Below are 7,125 nucleotides of genomic sequence, written 5' to 3'. Positions count from 1 at the left end.
GCATGACAAAGACTGGTGCTGTGGAATAAGATCCAGTGGATAGTCAGGATGTGGGGACTTGTGGGTGGTACTGGGCTGAGGATAACCTATGATTTAATTTGCATGATGAGTAAGAGAGAGAGAAGTCTGATAAGGAGCTCAAAGACAACATTTGCTGCTTAGATCATGGAGTGCTGAAGATCATCACACTGATACTACTGAAGATCTGGGACACAAAATATGATATTTAGTCAGAGTACAGTCATAGGAGCTTGATGAAAGCTCCATAAAATTTGAATAATAGCACTATTCAAACTTAAACAGCGTTCAGAACAAATTTCAAAATAACAGAATAACAAAGCATAGGAAACAGACGTGTCTTACCTACTCTTAACATTTGATCTGTATTTGTTGATTTTGACACACTAACAATCTCTGCAGGGGGAAATAGAAAAGACTAAAATGCACTGCCTAATTTCACAAGAGAAGGCATGTTAAGAAGACAAAGCCCACTGACTGTGTATTAGTTTATCACACTCAGGCTGTCTTTCATTTATATCTCTGCCTCTGACAGCTGAGAGACTGAGGCTATATGGAGACAAAACTTTCACCACTGTCATCCTCCTCCTCAGATCTTCTGCCTCTCAAGGCATCTATCCACAAGTGCTGCTGAAGGACATTGCACCAGCACAAACTAAAATAAAGACTTTGGAATGAAACAACAGAAGACTGGGAAAATAAGACGTCTGCCTACCATACCAAAGAGGAAGGAGGGAGCAAAAAAACAAAGCATGATGGCAAGACAGACAACTGAGGGATGTGGCCATGCAAATTTGAGGGTTTGAGGGGAAAGGTCTCATCATGCTGCCAGCCACCACGCTCTGCACAGCCTTTGCAGAACAGGACTGTGCCTTCAGTTCAACTGAAGTGGACTGAGGGACCCTACTCACTGCCTTGCTAGTGGAGGTATTGTGTGTAAAGCACTATAGCAGAACAAGGAGGCTAGGCACATCTCAAGTATTTGGGCTGGTTTTCAGCAAGACTGCAGTGTCCTGATTCAATAGGTGGTTTCACTACATGATGAAGTGAAAAAACTTTAGCTTTTCCGCTTTGACAATAGACCAAGGCCTCCTAAAATAGCAATAGTTTCAGGCACTTAATACAAACATGCCATTTGTCAAAATCTTATTTGCTTCACAGAGATGATTGATGAGTGTGCTATTTTGTGCTAAATATGACAACATTCTGGAACATTCCTTGTTGATGACCATGAACTTTGATCCTTGCAAGGCCAGCTGAGGCTGCAGTAGTGTAACCAGCATGTCCTTAGTCGTGACATTGGCATTATTACTTCTGGATAACCCTCTACTTCTAGATAAATATTTGCCTTTTAAAAATGGGAGGAAAGGCCTTGAATGTGCTTAGAACACTTTGTCAAATCAGTTGTCTGAAAGCCAACTGTTATATCAATTAATTTTTGTTTACATACAGGAAATTTTTAACTGTGTCTGAGCCATATAGTCTGTTGGCTATATGTTTTGAAGGATTGGAAAGGTCATTTGAATACTTGTGGCTGCATCAAAGATCCTTTATCAGTATCCTGAAATGGTCATACAATATTAGAAAGAAAAGCTTTTCCCTGCTTTATATTGTCTGGAGACAGCTGACATTTGCAGCATGTGTAAACCCAGAGGACCTTCTGTTAAATACATTTGTAGAACTAAGAAAAGTGTTTTGGGTGAAGAAAATATTTCCAACCCCTTTTGCCACCTCTTTTTTTCACCCACTCTAGGACACTCTGCAGCATGGCATATTGCAAAAGCAAAGTAGCAATAAAACAACACCAGTTTTTGGTTATTCCCAGAAGAACAAGCAGGAGAAGGTCCATGAGACAGAACGGATGCAGTCATTCAGTGCATAATGCTTCCTCTGGTTCTTGCTTGTTTGATATACTTTCATGTAACTAATTTATTATCTGTAATTTCCTCACAAGCCTTCAAAGGTTTAAAATCTTTGAGTGGGCTGAAGTATTACATGTCCTTCTGGTACTAAACTCACAAAGACTCTTGCATCCATTTTTTGATATAACTGCAAGGATCCAAGCTCTTAGGTCTTTGTCATGATTTGCAATATAATTGGAATGATGCAGTTAGTTCAATATCAATGGAGAATGAATGAGATGCGTATTGTTTGTAATATTACTACTGGTAATCTCAATTTTCTTTGTATGAAGATCATTAAAATAAAAAAAAATAATTTTTTTTTAATTTTGGAGAGATCAGACATTTCACAAAATCGGCTTCTCTAAGCTGACAGTAATGGCATGAACTATTTTAATCTACATTATTGTGTTATCCAGAATGTATTAAATGATCAGTTTCTGTTATACCAAGATTGTTATGTCTAGTTGATCTAATAATATCTGTTCATAGCACTGAAAAATTACTCACATGATTTTGAATCTTTGATTAAGCCAAACTCTCCTTGTTTAAATGAACAAATGAAACCAAAATAGACTCACAGGAAGCAATACTCTAGTAAATCCAGTTTTTATTTATGCCTGAAAAATCTCTTCAAACATTGAATGAGTGCAAATTTTTTATCTGCTACCTTGAAATGTATAGTTTTCTCATTCTTTCTAATGGAGCATATGGTAAATCTGACTCTTGGGTACTTTTAAAAAGTCAGTTTTCTGGGAAAATATTTCAAAATAAGTCAATTTGCTGGGAAGATATTCCATATTACCAGGGAATTAGGAAAAAAAACAGCTCCTCTCAGAGCTTCACTTCTAAATCCAAATGGATCACAGAGAGAAAATCTGCTTATCACAAGCAGAAAAAATATTCAATGCTAAATTTTCAGCCTGGACAAAGTAACGTTCCAAACACGGAACTGAACAGAAATGTGACAGAAACAGAACAATTCCAACAACAGAGTGATTGGCCAGTTACCTCCTGCCTGGTCTATATCCCTCCAACATTAAGTTACCCCTGGGCTCTTAAAAACTGACCATGCCAACAGGAAAGGTTCAGCAGCAACTACTCTGGCCGTGTTCTCACATTTCTTTATAGCCTCTCTGGCCTGCATTTTTTCTTCCTAGAATGGAAATGATGGAGTAGCATGTGTTGCAGTGATTTAGTTTGTGAAGAGCCTGGACTTACTCCCATGCACCACAACTAAAGGGATCAGAGAACCTTTCTGCCCATTGTTGGCCAACAGAAGTTGTTAGTGATTTGCTCAAAGTAAGCTTTGTGCTCTTATTTGGCTGTGTCTAGACAGCCAAATACTTTGCTACAATCCAAGGAATGTGCAGCTAATGTCAGTTATGTATTCACAGGAAAGCATTGGTTCTGGAGCATAGGCTCAACACAATCACTGCAAAGGGCAGAAGCCAAGAGACAGGGTATTCTTCCTTGAGCAGGTTATTTATTATGGGGCTTACTTAATTTCGTCCAAGAAAAAAAAAAGTTGCATAAAGTTCTTTAAAAATTTCACCAATTTAAAATACAGCTAACATTCAGTTTGATAGTCATATGGGGAGATTTAGTTAAGAGGCATTTTAGACATATAAACACACATAAAATTCTTGTATGGTCCAAGAATTACAAGCAGAAGAAGCAGAACTATCTTGTGTTCTTCACTAACAAGTGGAACTGCCTTTGGATAAAAATTTATGACCTGCTAACAGTTGACAGGTGTTTAGAAAAACAAAATGACAATCCAAGAGGTCAATATGAAGAAAAACCCAAACCAAACAGCACTAGGATATTCTGAAAAGGACAATAACACCCCAGCAGAAGTTTAGTTTCTGTTAGCTCCAGGTGGAGTTATGCCTGCTTACCGAAATGACCCATCATACAGTGATAGGGTGTCCTTTGACTGCTTCTGATGGAGAATAGTGGGCTACTAGCATTGTTGACTACAACCAATCCTATGAAAGACCAGGCAACTGTCTCACAAAGGACTGAACAGATGTAATAATTTGTGCCAGATAATGAACACTGCCCCTATTTGTCAGCTATGCAAGCAAAAGCACAGCAGAGGTAACTGAATTGTCCACAGCCATGCAAGGAGAGTTAAACAAGGCAAACTTTCTAGGTGAAGGGTGGAGGCAGCAGACCAGAACATGAGGTACTTGATGTTAGATATAATCCTAACATTGCAGTAGCTTTGTTTTTAACTCAGCAATGTATTTGGCATCTTGTCTCTCCTATACATCAAGTGCAGGAAGACAATATGAACAGTTTCTAACTCTACCTCATAAACTTTCCTGAACAGGCACTGGAGTTACAATAACATCTTTGTTGGCAAACATTTCCAGGCACTGTAAATCTGTCTGACTCTACAGGAGAGATGGCTGATGTGCAGATCTCTAGGTCACTGTTGTTAAAAAACAGAGCCCCTGTTCATCCATCTTGGGCCTTATTTTATAGCATACCGTATAAATGAGAACTTAAAATAGTTCTTTATCCTTCCAAAGTGCACAGTCACTGGAAAGGATAACATAACAAGTTTAGCTTTGGGAACCTGAATCAGCTGAGAAAAGAGCAGCTGAAGGACACATCTGTGTTTGCCTTTCCCAATCCAGAGGCAGCCTGTGCAGTCCATACCTATGCCAGCATGCTTTTTCTCACTTAAGAAATTGAATCTTTTCACCCAAATGTTCACCAGACCAAGGCAAGCAGTTGCAATTTTTATTACTTAGCATCAGGGAAGCAGTGCAGTATTGTACAAGAATGTTCCCAAGGAATGTAATAACATGAGCTGGAATCATCTGGCTTCTTACCACATGAGGCTGTGGAGAGAAAAATAGCTATTCTTCCCTTCCCATAAGCATACAGGAGGACAAGCATCTATCCTTTGTTATCCATGCTGTAATGCGCATTTATTAGTAATAGCATGAAGATATTTTCCTCATGGTTTTGACAGCATCTTTGACATGGGCTAGGTGGAGAGGATTTCCATTTTTTGAAGAGGTTTAAGATTTTGAAAGATTTTAAGAAATACAAGCAAACACAGTTTGATTTGACTAGTGATCTCAAAATGGTAAGAAAAAGATCAGAGAATTAGGGCTATCGTTTACTAGAAAGGCTTTCAGCTTTTCACTCTGCAGTATTATTCTGAACCTTAAAAGCTTTCCAGGTGAGACATGCATGGAAAAAAAGTTTCACCTTTTTTTTTTTTCTTTCCCCCAGCAGCTTCACTGCAGAGCCATATTTAGAAATGCTTGATCTGAAGGTGTTTGGATTTGGCAGGGAATGGCTATGATGCACTTTCCCCAGGGCCTGGGAAAGAGAAACAGGCTGCAAAGACAGCTTTCACAAGTTGCTTTGAAGGCAGTGTATAATTTTAGAGGCTGGCAATGAAAGACAGAGCAGCCTCCAGGGATACCCCTTTTCTATTCTTCCACTTACAGGGATTCTTGCCTTTGCAGTCAAGTTCTGTCGTGTCCCGAGTAAGAAGCTCGGTCAGCAGGGAATGAGACAGCTTGCATCATCTTTCTCCTTCAGCTAAACTATTAAAAGGAGGCAGATCTAATGCTCTTTTTTTTTTTTTTTCCTCTTGACAGACCTGTGACTCATGAATGCTGCAGAAAGGAGAAACCAATAAAAACTATTTCTACTCTTTATGTTTTGAGCTTCCATTTTAGGGATCACAAAATGTGGAGTCTTCACCGCCTTTGTTAATCGTACTATTATGATCTATTATTATTATTATTATTATTATTACTAATACTACTGCTACGATCTTGTATTTAGGCACCTTACATCCACTCTAAGAACAGGTTTAAGTATGCAGCTGATCTGTGTAATAATGCCTGAAAGCTTTGTACTTTTGAAAGCTCAGTGCTAGGGCCACCTGCAGAGCTTTCTGAGAAATGTACACCGCCTCCAAAGATTGTTTCCAAAACCAGTATTGGCTTCCCACAGCCAGGACCTGGTCTGCTGAGTGGCAGAAACTCCTTTTACCAGCCTTTTGTCTCCCTTTGTGCTGCGCAGTATTTTTGCTGTAGTTCTGGTGGCAGAGATGGAACGGAAGTGCTATGGAGCTTTCACAAACTGCATTTTTTTCTGCCAGCAGCACCTTCTCCCTCAAGATTACATCAAACCCAGTGCCAAGTTTGTGGCTTAAGCCCATCTCTGCACTGGATTCCCAAAGAAACCAAAACAAAAAAAAATAATTGCCCCCACATCTCTCTGCCTTATGCTAATTATTTTGGACACAGATATGTGCTACATTCTCTTTAAAGCAATTTAAAAAAACCTCCCACATACTAGGGGATGGAAGGGACATGAGGAATGAAGAAAAAAATGGGCTAGGAAACTGTAAAGTAAAAGAGAACATGCTGCAGTTTTAAAAGACTTTCTCATTTGTTATTTTTATTGTAATTTGCAAATTAAACTTGAAACAGTTCAGCTGAAATGTATGTCAATAGGTAGCCATGAATTTTGTATATGTTATTTGTTCTGAAATATGTAAAGGCCATTTCCATTAGTGATTAAATAGACAGCAATAGCTAGAACTACAGATTGCTCCCAAATTCACTTCTGGTTCTTTTTTTCTGGATGCAGGATGCTACAGAAAACCCTCCAGAATTTAACTGTGCTGCACATGCAAATAAATGCAGCTGAATGGAAGTGGAGTTCCTGTCACATTTATTCATTTCAGCACCTGTTTACTTTCCAAATTGGAACAAAAGGTCAAAGCACACTGTGCTTGACAGAAATTATAAAACATTTTGATTCAGAAATACTAAACCAATTCATTTTGCCATTTTTAACTAAGAAGAATTTTGATGTTATATTAACTAGATGAATTAGCCTAAGTAAAATTATTTTGTTTCAGTTTTGAGAAACTTTGTTTTTTGTTTGAAAATTAAACTGTTTCCATGAAAATACAGACATCTGGGAATTTAATTTGTTGTTCTGAAAATAATTTCTGAGCAGCTCAACAAAAACATCATACCATAGTATAGCATTTTGTCAAATTCTTCTTTCATTGTGCTGTACCATGTATATCCTTAATGTGTCTGTGAGGGATTGTTACTAATATTTCTCTTTTTAGGGAAATTGTCTCCATTGCCAATATTAGAAGTTACCCATGCCTCTTAGTGAATGTGTTAGCACAGCATGATGTCCTGCAGTC

General features: G+C 38.3%; 1 long non-coding RNA gene across 1 annotated transcript; it reads left to right on the top strand.

Moving 5' to 3' along the window:
• The first annotated feature begins 4,026 nt into the window (after window positions 1-4,026).
• LOC128785112 (uncharacterized) lies at window positions 4,027-5,608 on the top strand. Its single transcript, XR_008429759.1, has 2 exons — window positions 4,027-4,110; window positions 5,549-5,608. It is a non-coding gene; the product is annotated as an uncharacterized LOC128785112 (long non-coding RNA).
• Window positions 5,609-7,125: the final 1,517 nt, after the last annotated feature.

Source organism: Vidua chalybeata, chromosome 3, assembly GCF_026979565.1.
Source record: "Vidua chalybeata isolate OUT-0048 chromosome 3, bVidCha1 merged haplotype, whole genome shotgun sequence".
In the NCBI taxonomy this organism is placed as follows: domain Eukaryota; kingdom Metazoa; phylum Chordata; class Aves; order Passeriformes; family Viduidae; genus Vidua; species Vidua chalybeata.
Note: the sequence above shows the minus strand (reverse complement) of the source record. Positions and strands in the feature narration are given on the sequence as shown.